We start from the raw sequence: 26,984 nt of genomic DNA, 5'->3' as shown, positions 1-26,984 counted from the left end.
TAAGAAATTAAAAGCACGTTTATAAAGTACATATTAACATAAAATTTCAATGGCCGAGGCACAAACATCAGTACAAGCTCATTAGTAATCAATAATGAAGAACATTTACAGATAAGAATAGTGCAAGAAATCATGCTTCTTTAGTTCTACTTTGCCATCATGCTGCTACAGCTGGCCCAGTCTTTCCTGCAGAACAAAAGAAACCAATTTGAATGTTGATAAATAATTTTGGTTTAATTGCATTCTGCTCTCATCATTATAGATTGTGTGTAATCAATTATAATACCAAAATATAAAGTGCTGCCTGGCAAAAGCACTTACTTGCTTATATCGTCAAGATGATCATCGAAATCTACAATACCCTTCCATTTCTCGGTTGAAGTATAGTCCAGCAAGATCAGATTTTCTGATGGCTCTCAGAGAGAATCGACTATTCCCTTTCGACTGAACCAACTTCCAGTTCTTAGATGCATCCCCAACATAAAGCTAAATCATAAGAAAAAAGTAATCTTGGTTAATGTAACCACCAACAAGATAAGATCTGCAATTGAAGAGAGAATATTAAAAGTAAAAGGGACATTGGATAGGGGAGCTATAGAGCTACACAATATATATGCAAAGTTACAACAACTCTAGCAGTAAAATATGAAAATAAATTACTATTTCAAATAATGGGTACGAAAAAAATTTCCAAACCTGTATATTGAAATAATGCCAGACCGGATCAGACTCTGGTTCACTAAAAGTAGTCAGTCCGGTAGCTATGACCTGATGAACATGAGAATTGAAAACTGGTAATGACTTATGATAATTGTATCTCTTTTGATATTTACACGAACAATTAGTATCTAATTAATATTTGGCTTATTCTTTTTGCAGGTCTTAACTAGAATTCGACCAAGGGAACTCTTCCGACTAGTTGGAAGCAGTTTCATTCCCTGTCAATTACAAGAGGCAAATTCCATGCTAAGATCAACAAAGTATTAATTAGAGGAAACTGGATTTTAGTTTCAACATCTAGCAACCACGTTATACACTCTTAAGTTAGATATATCAGCTTTTATAATCTATGCTCTAGCATCATATTCAACAAAAATTCATCCTAAACTACTCAGACTGATTTAAACTAAAAAATAAATTACAGCCCAATGAATTATGGGATGCAATTTCATATAAAGTATAAAGCCCTTACTATTGTCCCTGTAATAATATCATAATCCAAGAAATTGCAAAATCATATCTAATAACCGACAAAGTGTAGTTCTCCAACCTTTCCCTCATTGCCAGCACGACACTTCCAATTAGCAAAGTTGATTTCTTAATATTCATGTGTCTTATAGGATTAGAGCCAGCTCAATTGTCATCTAATTTTTATGCCACAAAATGTCCGAATACACTTTCAACAATTAAGTCAACAATGAACTCTGCTGTGAGCAAAGAAGCTCGCATGGGAGCTTCCCTTCTTTGCCTTCATTTCCATGATTGCTTTGTTCAAGCAAGTCTACTTTCAGCTTCTATTAGTTCTAATTTTTTTTTAAATGTTACTTTGTGATTCATTCTATACAATCATATATCATCAAGTGGACGTAAATTCAATTAAGTGGGCTTTCAGGTTAACCCAACCAATCGCTAAATTGAATTAAATAAGAAAAAAAGGACTTGAAAGAATGAATTTGACCCAAACCTTTCAGATCCACTGCACAATTCAAATATTCTTTGATTAAGGCCTTAGAACAAAACAACAAAACAAGTTACATTGCGTGTTAAATTCTGTGTTGAAACTTGAATTCAGATTACTTGTTTAATATTGGCAAACTCATTTTTAAAATAAACACACATAAATTACCATTTACCAACATGTCATGTCATGTGATCTAATCCAACAACTATGTGAAGCAAAGAAAGTGACAGTGAAATCATTAGAACCTATAGCTACTAACCTTGTAAACATTAATTAATGTGAGATATATATATATTTAATTTTCATAGCCACATAACCAATTTCCTCTACTCATAAATTGAAGACCAAATTGCACATAGAGTACAGCAAAATCAGAATTCTGAAAGGAAATTAACCTGTTGCATTTTCAAATTGGCATCACTTACCCTCAAAGAAGAAGGAAATTCATTCCAAAAGATCTACCTAGATTGCAAGCATGCTACATTTAACTTTCTAAAACCATTTTAAAAAAATCTCTCACAGTCAATAAGCTTTTGATGATAATAGATTTGTCAGACAAAAATATGCTTATCCTAATCCGCACACATACATAATCTCCAAACTGCTATCAGATTTATATCTTCATATTCATGTTAACTGTAGAAATACAAAGGCTCACCCTCTCGAAATTATATTTGGGATCCCCAAGAACCTAGCAAGCATCGAATAACTGCTAAAATACATCGAATAACTGCAAAAATTATCACGCGTTTTCAACATACCCAATTTCCAGTGCGGTGCATTCTTCATAAATTAAGGTTAAAACTAGCAAGCACGAATCAGAAATTGCTAGTCTCAACCAATAGAATTCTCTTCGTTTCACATTTTCTCACCAATATTACACACTAAATTATCAACCAATTCAGGAAAAAAATCACGAAGACAAACTACAAAATAGATAAATAAATGAAGGGATAAATAACAAAAATCAGTTACCTTCTCTTTTCTTCTTCGTCTTTTTTGAGCTTCTGATGGTTCGCAACAACACTGGGACTGCGTGATTTAGGAGGAGGAGGAGAGGGCGACGAAGTGCTTCTGCTTCTGTGCCTTGTGCGGCGCCTCGGCGGTGACCGCGTTCTGCGTCTGCGGCGCCTGTGGCTAAGGGAATTTCACAGAAAAATTGCTCTTTTTCCCAAACCCAATTCTGAACTCGAAGTTCTGAAACGTTCCGAACCTGAACCTGTTCCCAACAGATTCCGAATTAAGAACCCGCAAATCGTTCAAATCCCAGTTCTGCTTCAACGAGATTGCCTTCAATACATCCTGATTTCAACGAATTAGGTAATTAAAAGTAAAAGATAATTAAAAGTAAAAAATAAATGAACAGAAAGGTGGGAGGGAGTGAGAGGGGGTAAGGTGAAATAGGAAAAGAAATAAAGGAAGAGGACTTACAAAGAAGCAAGAAGCAGGAAGGGAGCGGCGCGGGAGGGGTTAGGGGGTTAGGGTTTTGCAGCGAAGTAATGGAACAGCGGCAAAGGGGAGCATCCACGGTGAGTGAGGGCGAGGCACAATGAAGGAGGAGGAGTTAGGGCAGTGAGTGTCTCGTCGTGTTGGGGCTTTTGATGGAGGAGTTAGGGCAGAGCACGAACAAGAACGGGTTAGGGCAGAGCACAATGAACCTTTTTCTCTAAGTGAACTGAGTCTTTAAACGAAGAAGGGGTTTTTTGAATTTATCCCTATCTTTTTTTTTTTTCCGAGGGAACCTTTTGGCTACGCTTTTAAAGCGTGCCAAAAGGCTTCTAAGAAATGGCTACGCTTTTCGAACGCCGCAATAACAAAACTCTGTTGCTACGCCTTAAAAGCGTGCCGGTTTCTCTCTACGGCTACGCTTTTTAAGCGTGGCAAATAAAAGCGTGGCCAAATCTTGCATCAATTGCCACTATCATAAAAGCGTGGCCATTGACACTTTTCGCCACGCTTTTAAAGCGTAGCAAAAAAAAAGTGGCCAAATCTTTATTTTATCGCCACCCTCATAAAAGCGTGGCCATAGACCATTTTTGGCTACGCTTTTAAAGCGTAGCAAAAAAAAAGCGTGGCCATAGACCTTTTTTCTTGTAGTACTACATCTAATTCATCAATACTAACTAAATTGGAGACTCTCCTCCTAATGGATGCATTCCCCCACTTCATAACCTCTGATCTGTGCCTTCTGGACTTGGATTTGGGCCAAAAAAGGCTTCAGAAATTGCTGGGAGCGTTTTCTGTACTTTCTGGTGCGTGACCTCTGTCACGCGTCCGCGTGGGTCACGCGGTCGCTTCAGTCATGCGTCCGCGTCATATGCGTTTCGCTTATGGCACGCAATCGCGTCAATCACACGGTCGCGTCACCGCTATTTCGTGTTGGCATGCGGCCGCGTCGTCCATGTGATCGCGTCACTACCAGTTTCTTCAAAAACTCCATTTTGTGCTTTCCTTCCATTTTTGTATGCTCCCTTTCTATCCTTTAAGTCATTCCTGCCTTAGAAGATCTGAAACTACTCAACACACGAATCACGGCATCGAATGGAAGTAAAGGGTAATTAAAATAATTATTTTTAAAGCATAGGAAGGATGTTTTCACATACATCACATAATAAGGAAGGAAAAGTAAAACCATGCAATTAACATGAATAAGTGAGTGAAGAATTGAATAAATCACTCAAATTGAGCACAATATATATCATAAAATATAGATTTATCAACCTCTCCACACTTAAACAATAGCATGTCCTCATGCTAAATCCAAGACAAAGAGTAAGGTAAGGTTAAAGTGGTGGAATCTCATGCAATGCAATCTATTCTAAATGCAACTACCTAAATGAATCATGCAATTCTAATTTGTTATTCCCTTGTGTATAAAGCTTACATGTAGTTGAATTAATTCACATTGTCAAGGAATCTTATATATATAGCCAAACCTTAGATAGTGATAAAGTACCTTTATAATTGAGATGGGAGAGAAAAACATTTTACAATTTTGCAAGACAATTAATAATTTAAGCAGAGATATATGTTGATGAGCTATTGAACCCTCACTAGATTTTGTGTTTACTCTCTAGTCACTCAGTGTTTTGGGTTAATCACTCTATTCTTCTTTTTTTTTATCCTTACTGTCTATAACTAATGAGCGGATATTTTATACGCTTTTTGGGGATAATTTCATATAGTTTTGAGTATGTTTTAGTTAGTTTTTAGTCTATTTCTATTAGTTTTTAGGAAAAATTCATATTTCTGGACTTTACTATGAGTTGTGTGTTTTTCTGTAATTTCAGGTATTTTTCTGGCTGAAATTGAAGGAGCTGAGCAAAAAACTGATTCAGGCTGAAAAAGGACTGCTGATGCTGTTGGATTCTGACCTCCCTGCACTCAAAGTGGATTTTCTGGAGCTACAGAACTCGAAATGGCGTGCTTCCAATTGCGTTGGAAAGTAGACATCCAGGGCTTTCCAGAAATATATAATAGTACATACTTTGCACAAGAATAGACGACTTAAACTGGCGTTCAACGCCAGTCCTCTGCCCAATTCTGGCGTCCAGCGCCAGAAAAGGATCAAAAGCTGGAGTTGAACGCCCAAACTGGCATAAAAACTGGCGTTCAACTCCACAAATGGCCTCTGCACGTGAATTTCTTAAGTCTCAGCCCCAGCACACACCAAGTGGGCCCCAGAAGTGGATCTCTGCATCATCCATCATAGTTTATCCAATTTTTGTAAACCTAGGCTACTAGTTTAGTATTTAAACAACTTTTAGAGACTTATTTTGTATCGCATGACATTTTCAGATCTAAACTTTGTATTCTCTGACGGCATGAGTCTCTAAACCCCATTGTTGGGGGTGAGGAGCTCTGCTGTGTCTCGATGAATTAATGCAAGTATTTCTGTTTTCCATTCAAACACGCTTGTTCCTATCTAAGATGTTCATTCGCGCCTAACTGTGATGGAGGTGATGAGCTGTGACACTCATCACCTTCCTCAAATCATGAACGTGTGCCTGACAACCACCTCCGTTCTATATACGATTGAATGAGTATCTCTTAGATTCCTTAATCAGAATCTCCGTGGTATAAGCTAGAACTGATGGCAGCATTCATGAGAATCCGGAAAGTTTAAACCTTGTCTGTGGTATTCCGAGTAGGATTCAAGGATTGAATGACTGTGACGAACTTCAAACTCCTGAAGGCTGGGCGTTAGTGACAGATGCAAAAGGATAGTAAATCATATTCCAACCGGATTGAGAACCAACCGGTGATTAGCCGTGCTGTGACAGAGCGCGTGAGCGTAGTTTTCACTGGAAGGATGGAAGGTAGCCATTGACAATGGTGATCCACCAACACACAGCTTGCTGTAGGAGGACGTGCGTGCGTGAATCAGAAGACAGAGGAAAGCAGAGATTCAGAAGACAAAGCATCTCCAAAACTCCAACATATTCTCCATTACTGCACAACAAGTAACCTTTAATTTATGCTCTCTTGGTTATTCACAATTCAACTGATAAAAATAATTGAATTCCTGACTAAGATTTACAAGATAACCATAGATTGCTTCAAACCAACAATCTCCGTGGGATTCGACCCTTACTCACGTAAGGTATTACTTGGACGACCCAGTGCACTTGCTGGTTAGTGGTACGCGTTGTGAAAAGTGTGATTCACAATTCGTGCACCAATAACTTTGTTCTTCATCTAACCAATCAACAATTATAGAATATAGGCATACAAAAATCATGAGGTCTTTAATTAAGGTTGTAATGGGGCCAAGGTAAAGGTAAGGGTATATGTATAAGGCTAAGTGAGCTAATTAAGTGAATCCTTGATTAGTCTAAGATATCACCTAACATACATATTTTGTAAAGCAAAGCTTCTTTACCTATTTTCCCATATTTTTCCCACTTTTTATGTTACATGCTCATATTTTAATTTTTATTTATGTTTATCCCATGTGCATCACTTTTTGCATTTGGAGAATTCTTTTGTATCCCCTTTATTCAAATACTGAAAAATAATATTTTTTTTTGAATGCACATGGTAATTAAATTATTTTGATTTCACATGAGCATGCTTCCCAAAACTTTTAAAAATAAAAATTTTTGTTCTTTTTAACTTTCTACCCCCTTTTTTTTTCTATCATCCATGTTCCCATAAGGTTCCCACACTTACACAATACACAATTTCTATCTTAAGCTAACCAAGGATTCAACTTAGGATTTTTATTTTGTTTATCTACTTAAGGCTAGTAATGTGGTAATAAAACAAGAGGGGATTTAAAGGCTCAAGGGGGCTAACAAGGGTGATGTAAAAGGTAGGCTAATTTGGGAATAGTGAGCTAGAATCAAACAATGGCCTCAATCACTTTCTTGGTATGTATCTATATTCTATAATCGGACATATAGATCAAAACAAAGTAAAGAACACCAGAATAAATAAGAAGGGCAGAACCCACAGGAATAAAATATTATAGTTTAAATGTAACCATACAATTAAGCTCAAAACTCACAGGCTGTGTGTTCTCTAACTCAAAAATCATATATCAGTTATATATGTCAAGCAAGTAAAAATTAAGAGTTCCCATTATTCTCAATGTAAATCTTAAGGTGGCTTTAAAGTTCTAGTGTTTCTCCTTGATGAAATGTTGTTAACTAACTAACATGTAACACTATATATACAAGGTGTGGGTTGTTTTTATTCTGTTAAAGTCTCTAGTTTACTTCCTTTTTATATTTTTAATTTAAACTAGGTTATTTTATGCTAAAAAGGGTAAACTATACTAATTAATCCACATTTTCTATAACTAATAAGTTAGAATTGCAATTAAACTAAATGGCTAAAATATGAACTAAAGTGCAACATGCAGAAATGTAGTAAAAATACATGAAAATAGCAATGTATAAGTACTGAAAAAATAAAAATAAAAATAAAGAGAAAAATACAGAAAAATAATAAAGTAAAAAGAGTTTGTAGTGGTTCACCAAAAAATATACGCCAGAGATGGCAACCTTCCCAAACTTAATATGAAGCATCGTCCCTGATGCTCACTCAAGCAGGGTGTAAAGGGGTGTCATCACTGGAAGGATGGGTAGCTGGAGTCTCTGTGGTGGTCGTCTGAGGATCTGCCTGCTGCAGAGGAGGTGCTGACTAAATAGGAACCTCTGGGTCTGCAGCCTGAATCTGATGCGGGGCCTCCTGCTGGGTCGCAACCTGCTCCGTGCCTGCCTGTGCAACCTCTCTCTTTGGATGGGTCTCCGCCTCGTGATCATCCGCCTCCTCCTCAGATGGCTCTGATGGGGTGTCAGGGTCGGAGGGGATGTCGCTGCCAGAACGGATCATCAGCTTCAGGTGCTCATAGCGTCGCTTGCTGCGACACTCAAATCTCTCGTATCACCGTCGGTTGCGGTGCTCCATCTGGTCTAGCTGCGGAAACAGGGGGTGCACTAAGTGATAAACTGGCTCTGAGGCAGGTGGTGGTGCAGTGGTGGTAGCAGGGGTAGCTAGGGTAGCTGTAGAGGAAGGGGGCCGGCAGATGGTGTGGCTGTCTCATCAGTAGGAGTGAGGAATGGAGGTCTGTAGCCCAAAGCCAGAAAGTTCCTGCTGTGAGGGATAATTTTCTTGCATTTTGCAGCAGGTGGCTTCTCATCAGCATCCTCCCAAGGCACGTCAGCTCGACGGCCAAGCTGTGTAATCAGATATGGAAAGGGGAGAGTGTCTCGGACGTGGACCCTGGCCATGTAGTACCGAATGAAGCGTGGCAGGTACAGGTCCTTACCCTCCATCACACACCATAGGAGGGTGATCATAGCGGTAGGTAGCTCTGTCTCGTGAGTACTCGGCATAATAAAGTTGCTTAGGATCTGATGCCATAGCCGAGCCTCATCGTTCAAGTATGCCCGTTTGATTCCCTTAGGCATGGTGGTGTTCTGACCCATGACCCATGGAACAGTCGGGTCAAGGGCTATCCTTGCCTTGACGGCATCCCAGTCAAACTTCATGAAGCGCATGTCCTCCTCAGCCTTTTGATAACCATCCGGCTGATCGGATTTAGGCAGGAGCTTCAAAACATCCTCTATGGCCTCTTCAGTGACCAGTATCTGTTTCCCTCTTAGGTTTACTGCATCTAGGGAAGCTTTGAAGTAATTGCAGTAAAATTCCCTTACCCAAGATGCATTGACCTCAGTCAGGTTTCTCTCCAGGAAGAACTAGCCTCTTTATTTGATCTGATCAGAGGTGTATTACTGGAGTTCTTTTGGGATTTTCAGAGTCCTCTCCAGGTACAGGTTCCTGGAGGTTGCAAACACCGGATACTTCATCTCGCAGTATCGGTTTGCAAACTTAATGGGATCAGTAGCAGGGAGTAGCTGGTCAGCCTTCTCCTGCGGAGTAAAGTGTTTCTCCCACCAGGAGTCATCATGCATGATGTCCAGGATGGACATGGAGGATTCTCCTCTTTTTCATTTGCCAGTTGTTGCCTTTCCTTTTTCTTTTCTTTGGGTGTCAGACATCCTGAAAAACGGAAAACCAGGATATAATAAAAATAGGAAAACAAGTAGGAAAATCACAAAATAAGCATATAGTGGCAAAGGAGCAGTGGAGTAATAAAAATGAGTCAAGTAAATGTGCATTAAGGATTGAATAGGAGTTAAAAGTCCGAGAAGAAAAATTAACAATCCAAAATGTATTCGAAATCATGTTAATTAGGAAAAATTATCATCATGCCTTGGTTAGATGGTTAAAGAGAATAGTGAAAAACCAGAAGAGATGTTTTGAAAGGTTAGGTTGGTTAGGAATGAAAAAAGAGTTTAGGAGGTTAAAATTAGTGAATTAGTAAAAAGTGGGTTAGAGTAAGTGGCATGATGATCATTTCTAAGTAACAAGCATTCTCAATTAGAAGCTACAGTTAACTCATATCCAAACAAGGGAATCAGGTTGATGATGAATCAAAAATTGGAAGCTAGACATCAAAAATGCAGATTATGAACCAGGAAATCACAAAGAATAAGAAAGCTTGCCCTGGTATTCATGAATTGGTTTGGTAAAAGCAGAGTAAAGCAGAGTTCAAAGTGCCAAAACCAAGACATGAATGGAAACAAAACAGTTTACAGAAAATTGGGCAGCATTCCGGCTAAAATTAGATGTTCCCAGGAAATAAACTATAAGTAGGACAATTCATATGAATTAAAACAAACTGCAATTAGATATAATTAGTGTGAACAAGAAAGAACATTTGCAATAGCAGCATGAAGAGTAAGAACAGCATATGAACAATACTAACATCACAGCAACAGTAGAATTGCAAGAATTATAAAACAAGAAGCATGAACAGCGCAATTAATCAGGCCTAAATCCACTAACCACATCCTAGGCTACCTAACCACCTAGAATCCACTACAACATGCATATCTAACTAGGCTAATTATGAACATAAACAGAAAAATATGTAAATAACTGGGAATTGAAAGAAGGGTGGTGTTTGGCGAAACCTGGTAGGCGGATGAATGAAAGTGGGGTAGAGAGATGGCTGGGGAATGGTGGTGGTGGCGGCTGACGCGGTGGTTGAGGGTGGCACGGTGGTGTTGTCTGTTCGGAGGCAGGAGGTTCGGGTGGGGTAATGGGGGTAGGGTAGGGGGTAATGGTGAAGAGGGGGGTTGGAAGAGAGGGGGTTTACGGCGGTGACGGCGCGGTGGGCGGTGGTTGTCCGCGGTGGTGGCAGCGGTGTTTAAGGGAAGAAGAGAGAGAGAAAGAGAAGAAAGAGAGGGAAGGAAGAAGGGGGTGGCGTGGCGGCGGTGGGGTCTGGGTGGTCGACGGTGGGGCGGTGGTCGGTGGTGGTGGCTGGAAGTGGGTGGTGGTGGTTGCAGAGAAGAGAGGAAGGAGAAGAGGGTTGGGAGGGGGGCGAAAGGGTAGGGTTTCGCGTGGCTGGGGGGGTTATCGAATTTGAATCCACGCAATCGCGTGGGGCACGTGGTCGCGTGGCTGGGGTGGAATGGGGGTTGACGCGATTGCGTGAGTGATGCGATCGCATGGAATGGGTAAAAGGATGAATGACGCGGTCGCATGAGGCATGCGATCGCGTCGCTGGAAATTGTTCTAAACGCGCAATTCCAGCGTCGATTCAGCGCAACTCTCTGTCTCGTTTGGGGTGTTGTGCAATCCACGCGACGCAATCGCGTCATTCACGCTGTCGCGTGGGATTGGTGTTGTGCAAGTGACGCGATCGCGTCATGGACGCGACCGCGTGGATCGTTTTGTGCGAAACGCATAACAGCCGCATGATTCCAGCCCAACTTTCTGGGCGTTGCATTCTTACGCCGATTTCCAGGTCACGCGGCCGCGTGAATGACGCGGACGCATGGGGGGTTGTTTTTCGCAACTGACGCGATCGCATGACTGATGCAGTCACATCGCACGCCTACTCGCTTTTTTTTATGCAGGTATGCAATTATACAGTATGCAATGCGAATGAATAATATTCAGGTTCAATTGAAAAGGAAAACAAAAATAAATAACACGAAATAAAACTAAAAAAGAAACGACCATACCATGGTGGATTGTCTCCCACCTAGCACTTTTAGTTAAAGTCCTTAAGTTGGACATTGGATGAGCTTCCTGTTATGGCGGCTTGCGCTTAAATTCGTCCAGAAATCTCCACCAATGTTTGGAATACCAACAGCCTCCGGGGTCCCAAACTCGGCATGTAAAGCTTCTGAGTATCTTCAAGCAGGTTGTCAGGCTCCCGGGGTGACGAATGTCAGAATAGATTCCAGAATCCCAAACTTTGCTTTTAAATCTGCCTTCGTCCTGATCTATATTTTTTCATCCGGGCGGTTTAGAAAGTAGATTTTCACCAAGATGACCAAACGTTTTCCGAGATCCATTCGATTGATCATGATGCCAATCCGTGCGCTTCGAATTGAAGCGTGGAACCTTATTGATCCTTGTGCACCAGCTCTGAGTGCGAGCCATTTCCCTCTTACTCTTAAAGCCGCAGAGAGCTCTAAGCTGGCCATCTATTTCAAGCAAACCATATTCAAGTGGGAAAATAAAGCTAAAGGTTAAGGATTGTACCCACTTAAAGCTTGTATTGGTTGGTAATGGCCTTGGGATAGGTGTTTCCAGTGGTTCTGTAAGTTCTACTCCCTTGTGCTCTTCGGTGAATTTCTTCACTTCCTTGTAGACTTCATCAATTGCATCCATGTCCTGATCAAAGCCTTCTATGTCTTCCTCGTCACTTAAGTCATAAATGGGGGGTTGAGAGAAATCTACCTCCGCATCATCTTCGTATTCACTTGGGAAAGACTCTTCGATCTCAGAGAATTCACTTGCTGATGCAAGTTCATTACTGGGAGAACTTGACTTGAGATTATCATCATCAAAGAAACTTGCTTCTTGGATTATTCCGTCTAGTTCTTCATAAAAGACTTGCTTTGGGAGTTGTGCACTATCCTCCTTAGCATCAATTGTAACATTTTTGACAGAATTCTCCATAACTCTGGATTCCCATGGAAGTTCAGCGTCTCCTAAGTATTCAACCAACTCTTCTTTGTTTACAATGATAGCTTCCTCTACTTGTTCCAGTACGAAGTCATGCCTTGTTCTTTCAACTGGAGTTTCTAGTATCTCCTTCATGCTACGCTCTTCTTTAGATTGTCCACATGGGGCTGTGGAAGGTCCTTGAATGTTCGAACGTCTAGAAGATAATTGACTTATAGCTTGCTCCAGTTGATGAAGGGTTGTTTGAAGTTGATCTACTGTTTCCTTGAGGCGAACCTCTAATTCTCGGGGTGATGAATTTGGACGTGGTACACGGGAAAGTGGTGGTGTTTGGGAGTAATTGGATTGGAATTGGGGTAAATGAGGATCATAAGGTGGTGAATGGTGAAAAGGAGCTTGTGAGTGTGGTTGTTTGAAGTTACGTTGAGAGGATGGTCTATAAGCACAAGGTGGGGCTTGTTGGTAACTACAAGGTTGTCCACCATGTCTATTGGCTTGGTATGCATTGTAGAATGGTCTTTGTCCATGATATCTTCGAGGGTGTTGTTGCCTAAAGGGTTGATCAGATCCTCTTGGCTCCATCCATCTTTCATTGCTCTGACCTTGATGCATGTTCCTATTATAACTTTCACTCCTTTCAACAATATTAGAACCAAACTCAAAGCGAGGGGGGTGAGATATCATAGTAGCTAATGGAAGTAAAAGGAGAAAATAAAGACAAATAAACAAGTAAAAGAAAAATATTTACAATAACCAATAATAAGGCACACGATTGCAATTCCCCGGCAACGGCGCCATTTTGAAAAAGAACTGAAGATTGATGGTTTAGAGGTTATAGTAAACACTCGTTGCAAATATAGTTACTAAGCCAAGCAATCAACCTTTCTTACAAACGTTTTCGTTGTCACAAGTAACAAACCCCTTAAAAATTGATAACCGAAGTATTTAAACCTCGGGTCGTCTTCTCAAGGAACTGCAGGGAAGTATGTTCTTATCATTGGTTATGAAGATTGTAAATCGGGGTTTTGAAGATGAGGAACAAGTAATTTAAATTGCAATTAAAATAAGTAAAAGATTATAAAATAAATAAATAACTGTAAAACACACTTTTGGCAAGGTATGAGAAATTAGAAGTCCTATCCTAGTTATCCTTATCAATGATGATGAAAATTGAATCTTAATTCCACTTAGTTAACCTTTACTAGAGCAAGGGAAGGTCAAGTGACTAATTAGCTTGATCTTCAAATCCTAGTTAATTCCTAGAAAAAGATTTGGATTATTGAAGTTCAATTCAATTAGCAAAGATAACAATTATCGATCACGTTGGGTTTGATAACTCCTGAGTTACTGATTTCTTAACCAAGACCAAAAGGGAAAAAGTAAATCTACTGGAATAAAAATGTCTTCAGATTGGAAGCAATAGTAAAATAAATAAAAGAGAGCAATAATAAACTGAAATACCTCAAATAACATTAATTCAAAGAATAATCTGTAACATAGAAGAATTCATAAACTAAATTGATAAGATAAATAAAAAGGAATGTTGAACCTGATAAAAAGAAATAATCCTGAAAGCAAAAGAAATCCTAATTCTAAATACTAAAAGAGAGAGGAGAGAACCTCTCCCGCCAAACTACATCTAATTCATCAATACTAACTAAATTGGAGACTCTCCTCCTAATGGATGCATTCCCCCACTTCATAACTTCTGATCTGTGCCTTCTGGACTAGGATTTGGGCCAAAAAGGGCTTCAGAAATCGCTGGGAGCGTTTTCTGTACTTTATGGTGCGTGGCCTCTGTCACGTGTCTGTGTGGGTCACGCGGTTGCGTCATTTGGAGTTTTTCTTGTCACGCAGTCGCTTCTGTCATGCGTCCGCGTCATATGCGTTTCGCTTATGGCGCGCGATCGTGTCAATCACGCGGTCGCGTCACTGCTATTTTGCGTTGGCATGCGGCCGCATCGTCCATGCGATCGCGTCACTGCCAGTTTCTTCAAAAACTCCATTTTGTGCTTTCCTTCCATTTTTGTATGTTCCCTTTCCATCCTTTAAGTCATTCCTGCCTTAGAAGATCTGAAACTACTCAACACACGAATCACGGCATCGAATGGAAGTAAAGGGTAATTAAAATAATTATTTTTAAAGCATAGGAAACATGTTTTTCACATACATCACATAATAAGGAAGGGAAAGTAAAACCATGCAATTAACATGAATAAGTGGGTGAAGGATTGAATAAATCACTCAAATTGAGCATAATATATATCATAAAATATAGGTTTATCAGGGAATCCATGTGAGAATGGGTGGGTTTGGGAGGGAAGTAGTTTGAATTTGAATGGTGAGGTAGGTGGGGTTTTATGATAGATGGATGTGAGTGGTGAAGAGGTTGTAGGGAAGACGGTAGGATTTGATAGGTGAACGGTATTTGGGAAAGAGGTATTGATGGGATTGGTCAAGGGTATTTGGGGAAGAGTGTTATGGAGAGGTGTGAAGAGGAGAGAGAGTGAGTTGGGGTAGGTGGGGATCCTGTGGGGTCCACAGATCCTGAGGTGTCACGGAATTCTGCTCCCTGCACCTTTCTGGCGTTTAAAGGCCCTCTGTGTGCCATTTCTGGCGTTTAACGCCAACTCTGCTATCTTTTCTGACGTTAAACGCCAGTCTGTCTGCCATTTCTGGCGTTTAACACCAGCCAGACACCAGACACCCTTTTCTGGCATTAAACACCCAGAGTGCTGCCTATTCTGGCATTTAACACCCAGAATGCTGCCAGACTGGGCGTTAAATGCCCATTCTGCTATCCTTATTGGCGTTTAAACGTCAGTAAGCCTGTCCTCCAGGGTGTGCTATTTTTGATGCTGTTTTTGATTTTGCTTTAATTCTGCAGCTATTTTTATGACTCCACTTGATCATCAACCTAAAGAAAACATAAAATAACAATGGAAAATAAATAAATATAATTAATTAACATTGGGTTGCCTCCCAATAAGCGCTTTTTTAGTGTCAATAGCTTGACAGTGAGCTCTTAGAGAGCCTCACAGAGACTCAGAGCTTGATGGTGGCCTCCCAACACCAAACTTAGAAGTTGAGTGTGGGGGCTCTGTTTTACTCTGTATTGAGAGAAGCTTTTCATGCCTGTTCTCCATGGTTACAGAAGAAGATCCTTGAGCCTTAAACACAAGGTAGTCCTCATTCATTGAAGGATTAACTCTCCTATGTCCACATCAATCACAGCTCTTACTATGGCTAGGAAGGGTCCTCCAAGGATAATGGATTCATCTTCATCTTTCCCAGTGTCTAGGATTATGAAATCAGCAGGGATGTAAAAGCCTTTAACCTTTACTAAGACATCCTCTACAAGTCCATAAGCCTGTTTCATTGATTTGTCTGCCATCTCTAGTGAGATTCTTGCAGCTTGTACCTCAAAGATCCCTAGTTTCTCCATTACAGAGAGTGGCATGAGGTTTATTCCTGACCCCATGTCACACAAAGCCTTCTCAAAGTTCATGGTGCCTATGGTACAGGGTATTAAGAATTTTTTGGGATCCAGTTTCTTCTAAGGTAATTTCAGTTGAACCAAGGCATTCAGTTCATTGATGAGCAATGGAGGTTCATCCTCCCAAGTCTCATTATTGATTAACTTGGCATTCAGTTTCATGATTGCTCCTAGGTACTGAACAACTTGCTCTTCAACAATATCTTCATCTTCTTCAGAGGAAGAATACTCATCAGAGCTCATGAATGGCAACACTATGTTCAGTGGAAGCTCTATGGTCTTTGTATGAGCCTCAGATTCCTTTGGTTCCTCAGGAGGGAACTCCTTAGTGGTCAGTGGACGTCCATTGAGGTTTTCCTCACTGGAAATCACTGCCTCTTCCTCTTCTATAGGTTCGGCCATGTTGGGTATATTTATGACCTTGCACTCTCTTTTGGGATTTTCTTCTGTATTGCTTGGGAGAGTACTAGGAGGAGTTTCAGTAACTCTTTTACTCAACTGACCCACTTGTGCCTCCAAATTTCTGATGGAGGACCTCGTTTCAGTCATGAAACTGAGAGTGGTCTTAGATAGATCAGAGACTACGGTTGCTAAGTCAGAGAGGCTCTGCTTAGAATTCTCTGTCTGTTGCTCAGAAGATGATAGAAAAGGCTCGCTATTGCCAAACCTATTTCTCCCACCATTATTATTATTAAAGCCTTGTTGAGGTTTCTATTGATCCTTCCATGAGAAATTTGGATGATTTCTCCATGAAGGATTATAGGTGTTTCCATAGGATTCTCCCATGTAATTCACTTCTTCCATTGCAGGATTCTCAAGGTCATAAGCTTCTCCTTTAGAGGAGGCTTCTTTAGCACTGCTAGATGTAGCTTGCATTCCAGTCAGATTCTGAGAAATCATATTGACTTGCTGAGTCAATATTTTGTTCTGAGCCAATATGGCATTCAGAGTATCAATCTCAAGAACTCCTTTCTTCTGAGTCATCCAATTATTCACAGGATTTCTTTCAGAAGTATATATGAACTGGTTATTTACAACCATTTCAATGAGTTCCTGGGCTTCTGCAGGAATTTTTTTCAGATGAAGAGATCCACCAGTAGAGTGGTCCAATGACATCTTGGACAATTCAGATAGACCATCATAGAATATACATATGATGCTCCATTCTGAAAGCATGTCAGAAGGACACCTTTTGATCAATTGCTTGTATCTTTCCCAAGCTTCATAGAGGGATTCACCTTCTTTCTGTCTGAAGATTTGGACTTCCACTCTAAGCTTGCTCAACTTTTGAGGTGAAAAGAATTTGGCCGAGAAAGCATTAACCAAATTTTTCCAAGAGTTCAAGCTTTCTTTAGGTTGTGAGTCTAACCATATCCTAGCTCTGTCTCTTACAGCAAAAGGGAAAAACATAAATCTGTAGACCTCGGGATTAACCCCATTGGTCTTAATAGTGTCACAAATTTGCAAGAATTCAGCTAAGAGCTGATGAGGATCTTCCAATGGAAGTCCATGAAACTCGCAATTCTGCTGCATTAGAGAAACTAATTGAGGCTTAAGCTCAAAGTTGTTTGCTCTAATTGCAGGGATTGAGATGCTTTTTCCATAGAAGTCAGAAGTTGGTGCAGTAAAATCACCAAGCATCTTCCTTGTATCTCCACCATTGTTATTTTCGGCTGCCATCTCTACTTCTTTTTCGAAAATTTCTGTAAGGTCCTCTCCAGAGTGTTGTGCTTTGGCTTCTCCTAGCTTCCTCTTCAGAGTCCTTTCAGGTTCAGGATCAGCTTCAACAAGAATGTTCTTATCCTTGTTCCTGCTCATATGAAAAAGAAGAGAACAAAAAAGAAGAGGAATCCTCTATGTCACAGTATAGAGATTCCTTTATGTGAGTAGAAGAATGAGGTACAGAGGGAATAAAAGAATTTGAACACAGAGAGAGGGAGAGGGTTCGAATTTTGAAAAAAGTTGTTAGTGGTTTTCGAAAATTAGAGAGAGAAAAGTAGTTAGGTGGTTTTGAAAAAGATAAGAAATAGTAAACTTTTTAAAATAAAAAAAAGTCAAGTAGTTAATTGAAAAAGATTTTGAAAATAAATTTTGAAAAGATAAGAAGTTAGAAAAAGATTTTGAAATTAAATTTTGAAAAAGATATGATTGAAATTTATTTTGAAAAAGATTTGAAAAAGAAATTTAAAAGATATAATTCAAGAATTTAAAGATTGAACCTTTCTTAATAGGAAAGTAACAAGCTTGAAATTTTTTAATCAAAACATTAAATGTTAGCATTAATTTCGAAAATAAGAAAAATATTTTAAAAATTAATTAAAAAATTTTCGGAAAATATGAAAGAAAAATGAAAAAGATTTGATTTTTGAAAAAGATTTGAAAAGATAAAGTTTTTAAATTGAAATTTTGACTTGACTAACAAGAAACAATTAAATTTTAAAATTTTTTTGACTAAGTCAACCCAAAATTTCGAAATTTATGAGCAAAATAAGGGAAAGATATTATTTTTGATTTTTTTGAATTAATGAGAAAAGAGAAAAACAACAAAATGACACAAAGACATAAGAATTTAAGATTAAAACAAATAATGCATGCCAGAACACTTTGAATGTCAAGATGAACACCAAGAACACTTTGAAGATCATGATGAACATCAAGAACATATTTTTGAAAATTTTTAAGAAAAGAAACACATGCAAGACACCAAACATAGAAATTTTTAGTGTTTAGACACTATGAATTCGAAAATGCATATCAAAAATAACAAAAATCACAAAACAAGAAAATTACAAGATTAAACAAAGAAAATCATCAAGAACAACTTGAAGATCAAAGAAGAGCACAATGTATATATTTTCGAAAATTTAAGGAAAATTAAAACATGCAATTGACACCAAACTTAAAATTTGACACAAGACTCTAACAAGAAACACAAAATTTTTTTGGTTTTATAATTTTATTAATTTTTTTTTATATTTTTCGAAAATTATTTTGGAAAAAGAAAATAAAGACATTCAAAATTTTTAATAAGAATTCCAGGATTCGTGCAATGTTAGTCTAAAGCTTCGGTCCAAAAGAATTAGACATGGCCAAATAGCCAGCCAAGCTTTAGCAGAGCATTACATACAACAACCAAATAGATAGGAATCCAAAGGCTCCTACAAAGATAAGTGGAAACCTCAGTCCAAAAGATTAGAATGGCTTAACAGCCAGCCAGGCTTCAACATATCTCATGAAACTCTAGAATTCATTCTTAAAAACTCTGAAGAACAATTTTTTTTTATTTTATATTTTTTGAATTTTTCAAAAATAAAAATAAAAAGCTTAATTAAAATAAAATTACCTAATCTAAGCAACCAGATGAGAATCCTCGGTTGTCCAAACTCGAACAATCCCCGGCAACGGCGCCAAAAACTTGGTGCACGAAATTGTGATTCACACTTTTCACAACTCCGCACAACTAACCAGCAAGTGCAATGGGTCGTCCAAGTAATACCTTACGTGAGTAAGGGTCGATCCCATGGAGATTGTCGGCTTGAAGCAAGCTATGGTCATCTTGTAAATCTTAGTCAGGTGGATTCAAATGGTTATGAGAATTTGATAATTAAAAGATAAATAAAACATAAAATAAAATAAAGGTACTTATATAATTCATTCGTGGGATTATCAGATAAGCGTGTGAAGATGCTTTGTTGCTTCTGAACCAATGCTTTCCTATTGTCTTCTTCCAACCATGCATGCTCCCTTCCATGGCAAGCTGTATGATCCTCTCGGATGAAAAATACCAGGTACTATCTCTGCACAGCTAATCAACTGTCGGATTTCTCGTCTCGGATGAAAAATAGCAAGTACAGCTACCGCACGGTTAATCATCTGTCGGTTCCCACTGGCGTCAGAATAGGACCCTTATCCTTTTGCATACTGTCACTGCGCCCAACATTCGCAAGTTTGAAGCTCGTAACAGTCATCCCTTCCCAAATCCTACTCGGAATACCACAGACAAGGTTTAGACTTTCCGGATCTCAGGAATGGCTGCCAATGGTTCTAGTCTATACCACGAAGATACTAATCTCACAGACTCGGTTCGTGTATTAGATACCCAAGAGAATATATCCGACTGTCGTCCAATGACTACGTTGAACATCATGTAGACCGCTTTGTGGTTGTCAGGCACGCGGATCTTGGCTAAGCGAGTAACGAAGATTGGATGATTGTCACGGGTCACCCCTTCATTCTGACTTAACTGAATTAAGTACAAGAGTATATCTTGGAGAAGAAGTAGGCATGAATTGAAAGAAAAAACAATAGTACTTGCATTAATTCATGAAGAACAGCAGAGCTCCGCACCTTAATCTATGAGGTGTAGAAACTCCACCGTAGAAAATACATAAGAGAAAATAGTCTAGGGATGGCCGTGTGGCCAGCCTCCAAGTCCAATGTATGATATTATGATAGCATACGAATACAATAGTAAAAAATTCTCTTTATACTAAACTAGTTACTAGGGTTTACAAAAAATAAGTAACTAAGTGCAGAGAATGCAGAAATCCACCTCGGGGGCCCACTTGGTGTGTGCTTGGGCTGAGTATTGAAGCTTTCACGTGCATAGGCCATTCTTGGAGTTAAACTCCAGCTTGGGTGCGAGTTTGGGCGTTTAACTCCAGTTCTGGTGCCAGTTCTGGCGTTTTACTCCAGAAAAGGGTCTCTAGTGGGCGTTTGAACGCCAGTTTGGGCCATCAAATCTCAGGCAAAGTATGGACTATTATATATTTCTAGAAAGCCCAAGATGTCTACTTCCCAACGCAATTAATAACGTGCCAATTGGGCTTCTATAGCTCCAAAAAATATACTTCGAGTACAGGAGGGTCAGAATCCAACAGCATCTGCAGTCCTTTCTCAACCTCTGAATCAGATTTTTGCTTAGGTCCCTCAATTTCAGCCAGAAAATATTTGAAATCACAGAAAAACACACAAACTCATAGTAAAGTCTAGAAATGTGATTTTTGCATAAAAACTAATAAAAGTATAATAAAAAGTAACTAAAACATACTAAAAACTATGTAAAAACAATGCCAAAATGGGTATAAATTATCCGCTCATCAATTTGCCAAGAGATCAATGATTGCATGATTGAAATTGAGATGAAAAACTATTTGATCTAGAGAATTCAATAGCTATGTACCCCAATGATCTTCCCTCATTCTATTATTCCCTTTCTTTATTAATTGCTTTTAATTAATGCTCATTTACATTGCTTACTTTACAATCTCACAATTTACTTTTCTTTAAATTTACTTTCTTAGTATTTACATTCAAGCAATTTAAACTCCCAACAATTTTACATTTACGTTCTTTGTTTTCCAGTCATTTATTGCCTCCATTTACTTATTGCTCAAGTCATTTAAAATTCATGCTTATATTATCAAATGTTCCTCATCAAATTGTGAATTGTCTTACTAGAATACTCAATCAACCATTACTTTTTTAATTCCTTAATCCTCATGGGATCGACATTCACTCACCATGAGTTTATCACTTGGTACGATCCGGTGCACTTGCTGGTAGTTATGCGAGATTGTAAAATCCCGTATCAACACTCCACATTAACATTCAATACAGAGAAATACTTGAACAATTGACAACGTATGCTAAGTTTACGAAGGAATTGTTATCCAAGAAAAGATCCTTGAAGGGGTCAAACTGCGGTCATGACTAAAGAATGTAGTGCCAAAATTCAAAGGGATTTGCCAAGAAAGAAGAAATATCCAGGGAGCTTCCAAATTCACTGCACCATTGGAAACAACCTTTGAAAGAGCATTGTGTGCTCTAGGGTGAATTATCAATCTAATGCCTCTCTCTGTGATGAAGAAGCTATAAATTCATGAGATGAGGCCAACGAAAATAGTTCTACAATTGGCTGATAGATCTATGAAGCATGCATAAGGAGTGGTAGAGTGGTGCGGATTTTGAGAATATCCACAGCTTAACCGGCAAGTGCACCGGGTCATCCAAGTAATACCTCAGGTGAGTGAGGGTCGATCCCACGAGAATTGTCGGACTGAGCAACAATGGTTATCCAGTTGGACTTAGTTATGCAAGTAGAAAAGAGGTTTGATGGTTGAAATGCATAAAATAGTAAATAAGCAAGTAAAGAAAGCAATAAATGGGTTTGGTGTAAAAAAACAGTATAAGAAAACTGTTAAGGCTTCGGAGATGTTTATCTTTCTGGATTAAAAGTTCTTACCAACTATTATAACAATGTATGATTCATTCCATGGTAAATTGTAAATGTCTAAACCCTAATCTCTTAGTGATTTAGCATCCTCTAACCTTCATTAACCACTACTTAATTCCAATTAGAGGGTTAAGTTCAAAAACTAGTTTATGGCCACAAAACCCCTAATTACCCAAAGCTAACAGGATTATATGTCACATATCCCAATTAGTTTGTGTAATTAGGAATTTAGGAGGAATTTGTTTTCAAGCTGTTGTTCAAGCGAGATAACTCTCTCAAGAATCACAAGAACTCAGGTAGAATAAGGGTCATACTCTCATTCCACCAAGATTCATAAGATTAAGAACGAAAATAATCCTTAGAATTAAATCAATACATTAATTAAAATAGCAAAGCAATAATTCTAATCCATAGAAATAAACAGAGCTCCTAACCTTAACCAAGAGGTTTAGTTGCTCATGACTTACAGAGAAACTAGGGTTCTGAAAAACGTGCGAAAGGGAGAGGATTCGAGTCACAAGTGATCTTTTTCCTTTTATACTAACCTAATTTGATATGGAAATAAAATAAAATAATAAAACCTAAGAATAAAAGATATTGTTCGTAAATAAAAATTACAAAAGGAAAATAAAATATAACTAATAAATGCTAAATCCACTTGACAAGCCCAAGGGAGAGTGAATTCAGACTGCTGCTGCCGTTAAATGCCATTTTGGGTGTTTAATGCCCTAAGGGGGGTAGTGCGCTTCTGGTCTTGAGTCCCTTGCTGTTGGGCGTTTAGCGCCAAGGGGAGTGTTGCTAGCTTTTTTCCTTTTTAGCTCCAAACTATGCCAAACTGCTCCAAATTTCACCTGAAATCATAAAAAATAGTAAAACAACTCAAAGTAACATCCAAAGGGGATTTTTGCTCTGAAATCAAGTAAAACTAAATAAATCCAACTAAAAACAAGATGCTCACACATCATAGAGAAGGTCTTGGTGAAAGTAGGAAAGTTCTTCCTCCCAGCTGATTTTATCATCCTTGATATGGAGAAAGATAAAAATGCATCCATCATTCTTAGGAGACCCTTCTTAGCTACTAGCAGAGCTTTAATTAATATTGAGATGGGTGAATTATGTTGAGGGTGCATGATAAACACTTAGTGTTTCATGTTTTCAAGACTATGCACCATTCAAGTGGAAAGAACAATTGCATGAAGGTTGAGTCAATGGATCCAAACTTGAAGGAAGCACCTAATGAATCACCTCCATATTTGAAAGTAAAAGAAAAAATAGAAGTGGTGCAACAAGCCAAAGGCACCAAAGGAGCTTACAAGAATTTGCAACCTAATCCTCTATTTTTGGCAACCAACAAGAACCCTCTTGAAATTGAGTCTAAGTCTAGTGTTAAGTGTGTACCACCACCCAAGGGGGAAGAGAAGAATTTGAAGAAGCCCAGAGGTTGATGAGATAAGAAAATCCCTACAAGTGACCTTTCACCTGGAGATAAGATCACCAAAGAGGACATTGGATGGAAGTTTAGAGTGAGAGAGGAGAAGATGAAGCACAACGATCCATCCCCAACTTAGTAAGGATCAATCGTCAAGCTAGTGAAGTTAAAAGAGCGCTTGTTGCGAGGCAACCCAACAATTGGTAACTAAATTTCTTGCTATACTTTTTTAACTTTTAAATAATTTAGTATATGATTGTATGGAATAAGTTTGGTGTTGTCCTACAACTACATGAATCTTAATCATCACTAGGGTACTTAGCATAGTTCCAAGATGAAAGTGTCACACCAAGTTTGGTCCTAGCACGTATTCTCCATGCAATGTATCATGCACAACCCACTTTTTCATACAATCATATTATCTATTTCTTTTATTTTGTTATTTTGTCTTTAATTTTGCTTGCTTTATTTGAATAAAAGCATGCATTACCTACATCACTTTTTGGAGATATACATGATTTATCATAATTTCATCACCACTATTTTTTTGTTGTTGCTTGAGGACAAGCAACTATTCCAAGTTTGGTGTTGGAGAGGAAGTTAATAAGAAAAATGACAATAACAATGAAGATGAGTGATCCTCAAGGTGGCTAAGTTTCTTTTCCTCTTATTTTCCTTCTTTACTTTCAACTGAATGCATGATTGTCTTCTATTTCTAGTGTATGCATGTGTGATTTTCCTTTCTAGTATGAGCATATTAGGAGTATTATTGTGAGTTGCATCATGCTGCGGTTTCATTATATTCACTATATTGAAACTTGTTAGTCAAGGCAAGTAGGAATCATGAACATAAATGAAAACAAACAAGGGTTGAATAAAGAAGAAACTAGCATGATCATAAGAGTATTGAGAGGCTAAAATAATTGTTTCGCTCAACACGTTTGAACCTGATTGTTTGAGGTTTTAGTTTAGAGAAACTTTATGAAATCCTTACAAATTATTTAGAAATTTGAAGAAGCAAAAGTCACAAATTCATGATTAAGTAAGAAAGGGGAAAGAAAGAGAAGCCGAAGGCTCTGAGTACCAATAACTAACCATTAGTCAAGTGCTTGTGGTGTTTATGTATCAAGAAAAACTTGAAAACAAAATACTTAGAGTCAAGGCTAGGATCAAAAGTGCAAAGCACTCCCTCAACCTCAAGGCTCTGAGCATCAATGACTATAAAGAAAAGAAAGAAACAAATATAAGGCTCAAAGAGTCCTCTGGTCACATGCTTGTGGTGCTTATGTATCAAGTGGTAAAACTTGAAAACAAAGCACTTAGAATCAAAGCTAAACTCATAGTGGAAAGCACCCAATAAGCTAAGCTAAGAAAGAAAAGAGAAAGACAATAAGCTTGCTTCAAGGTGGGCATATTGATAAACCATTATTTTATGATTTATCTTGGGTTTAATTGTGTGGTTTTATCAAATCTTTACGCACTTATTCATATGATTAGCATGTATTTACAATTCCATCCCAAAATCACTCCATGGTTGGAAACTTGCTTCCTAGAGACCTTTAATTATGTATTTTAATTCTCCTTTATCCCATTCGATGCCGTGATCCGTGTGTTAAGTGTTTCAGGCTTCATAGGGCATGAATGACTTGGAAATTGGAGAGGAGGCTTGCAAAAATGGAAGGAACACAAGAAACTAAAGAGATGACCAGCGAGCAATGACGCGAGCGGATGGCCCATGCAAACGCGCAAAATGGAGAATTCGCAGCGACACGAACGCGTGCCTGACGAAAACACGTGGATTGGAGTCTGCACGAGTGACGCGAACGCGTAGACGAAGCAAACGCGTGACAAGGAAAATCGCCGACTGACGCGAACGCATGAACGACGCGTACACCTGACCTGCGCGATCTGCAAAAATGACAGAATACGCTGGGGGCAATTTCGGGCCGTTTTTTGACCCAGTTTTCGGCCCAGAAACACAGACTAAACCTAGGGAACATGCAAAAACTCAAAGAAGCATCCACACACATTGGGATTGATCACAGTAAGCTTACTTCAGTTTTAGATATGAGTTTCTAGATTGGCATTACATTGATAGTTTATGCTTTTGCTTGGATTTTTGGATGCTGAGAGTCATTACCTCCGTTGAAGACAGTACTTTAGTTTGTTTCCTTATTCTCTTATTTTCAATTAGTTACTCATTGACTCTGTTCAGATAATTATGTTGCGTTTTGAATTTATTAATATATAGAATTATTTTTATTTTAATTAATTTTAATTCTCTATTTTATTCTAATTAATTATGTCTTCTCATATTTTTATGATTATTGATTTCATGTCAATGGAGTAGAATTTCTACTTGACATGGGGGTTGATTAAGAGGCGATACTTGAGTTGGAATGCTCAAGTGCTTGGTTAAACTGGACGTTGTTAGCTAATTCCATACGTACTAAAACTAGACCTCACCAAGGGAGAGGACTAGGATCTGAGGGTAAGAGTTAGTTCAATCACCATACTTTCCCTTATTTAGTAAGGGGTAATCGAGTGAGAACAACAACCTTTTTACACCACACTTGAGAAGATCCCAACAAGGATAGAAGTTCCACTTAATTATTCCCCCAGTCAAGGCCTTTTATTTAGACTACCAATAATCATTCTCAAGTTTATTTTTATTGTCTTAATTTTTAAGCATTTTAATTACTCATTATCAAAACTCAATTTTTCTGAAAACCCCTAGTTAATAAAATAACACTCTTTCCTGCAACTCGTTGGGAGACGACTTGGGACCCATACTCCTAGTATTTTATTTCTAAAATTTGTGAAAACCCTTTTTAAATTGGTGAGGCAGATCTTAGCCGGTTAAGAGCTATACGTGCAACGCTGTCTCTTAATTGAAATCTCTAAATTGGTTAACTTCTGCCACGCATCAATTTTTGGCGTCGTTGCCGGGGAGTTGCAATAGTATGCTAAATTATTAATTAGTGTATATATTTTATTTTTATTTGCATATTTTATTTTTTTACTTCTATTACCATGAGCTATTTGTTTTTCTCATTGAATGACGCATTCATTGCCTAATCCAAGTTTAGTCCCATTAGATCCTGAAATTGAAAGAACTCTTTCACATATTAGACGAACTCGACGTTGGTTAGCCTCCGAGGGTGGTGAAGTGATTATTATCAATTCACCAGTCTCATCTGAGGGCAAATCTGAACCGCCATCTGAGAGTGAAACAAGCTCCTTTACTACTGATTCAGTTGATTCACGTGCAAATACTATGGCAGCACCTAGGAGAATTACCCTCCAAGAAGCTGGAGCCCCAGATTTTACACTGCAGCCGTATCAAGTGCATCACCCAACTGCAGCTGCAGATTTTGAACTAAAAACCGCACTGATCAACTTGATGCCCAAGTTTCATGGCTTACCTGCTCAAGAGCCTATTAAGCACCTTAGGGATTTTTAGACAGCCTGTTCTACTGTTAGGCGTCATGGTGCAAATGAAACTTCCATTCTGTTAACCGCTTTCCCATTTTCTCTTGAGGGAAAGGCAAGGGAGTGGTACTACTCCCAACCTGAAGCAACTGTTACCAACTGGGATACACTCAGGAGAGAATTTTTGAAAAAATACTTCCCAGCTGAAGTCACAGAT

At 38.6% G+C, this 26,984-nt stretch overlaps 1 long non-coding RNA gene and 1 other non-coding gene across 2 annotated transcripts; one reads left to right on the top strand and one right to left on the bottom strand.

The window, feature by feature from the left end:
* Positions 1 to 366, bottom strand: LOC148552888 (uncharacterized). The gene is made up of 2 exons (XR_015892450.1): positions 322 to 366; positions 1 to 186 (listed from the first exon to the last, which is right to left on the bottom strand). It is a non-coding gene; the product is annotated as an uncharacterized LOC148552888 (long non-coding RNA).
* A 16,475-nt stretch (positions 367 to 16,841) lies between these two features.
* LOC148552887 (small nucleolar RNA R71) lies at positions 16,842 to 16,949 on the top strand. The gene has a single exon (XR_015892988.1). It is a non-coding gene; the product is annotated as a small nucleolar RNA R71 (small nucleolar RNA).
* The last annotated feature ends 10,035 nt before the right edge of the window (positions 16,950 to 26,984 follow it).

This window comes from Arachis ipaensis, chromosome B7, assembly GCF_059453495.1.
Source record: "Arachis ipaensis isolate K30076 ecotype BB chromosome B7, ASM5945349v1, whole genome shotgun sequence".
Taxonomy (NCBI): domain Eukaryota; kingdom Viridiplantae; phylum Streptophyta; class Magnoliopsida; order Fabales; family Fabaceae; genus Arachis; species Arachis ipaensis.
Note: the sequence above shows the minus strand (reverse complement) of the source record. Positions and strands in the feature narration are given on the sequence as shown.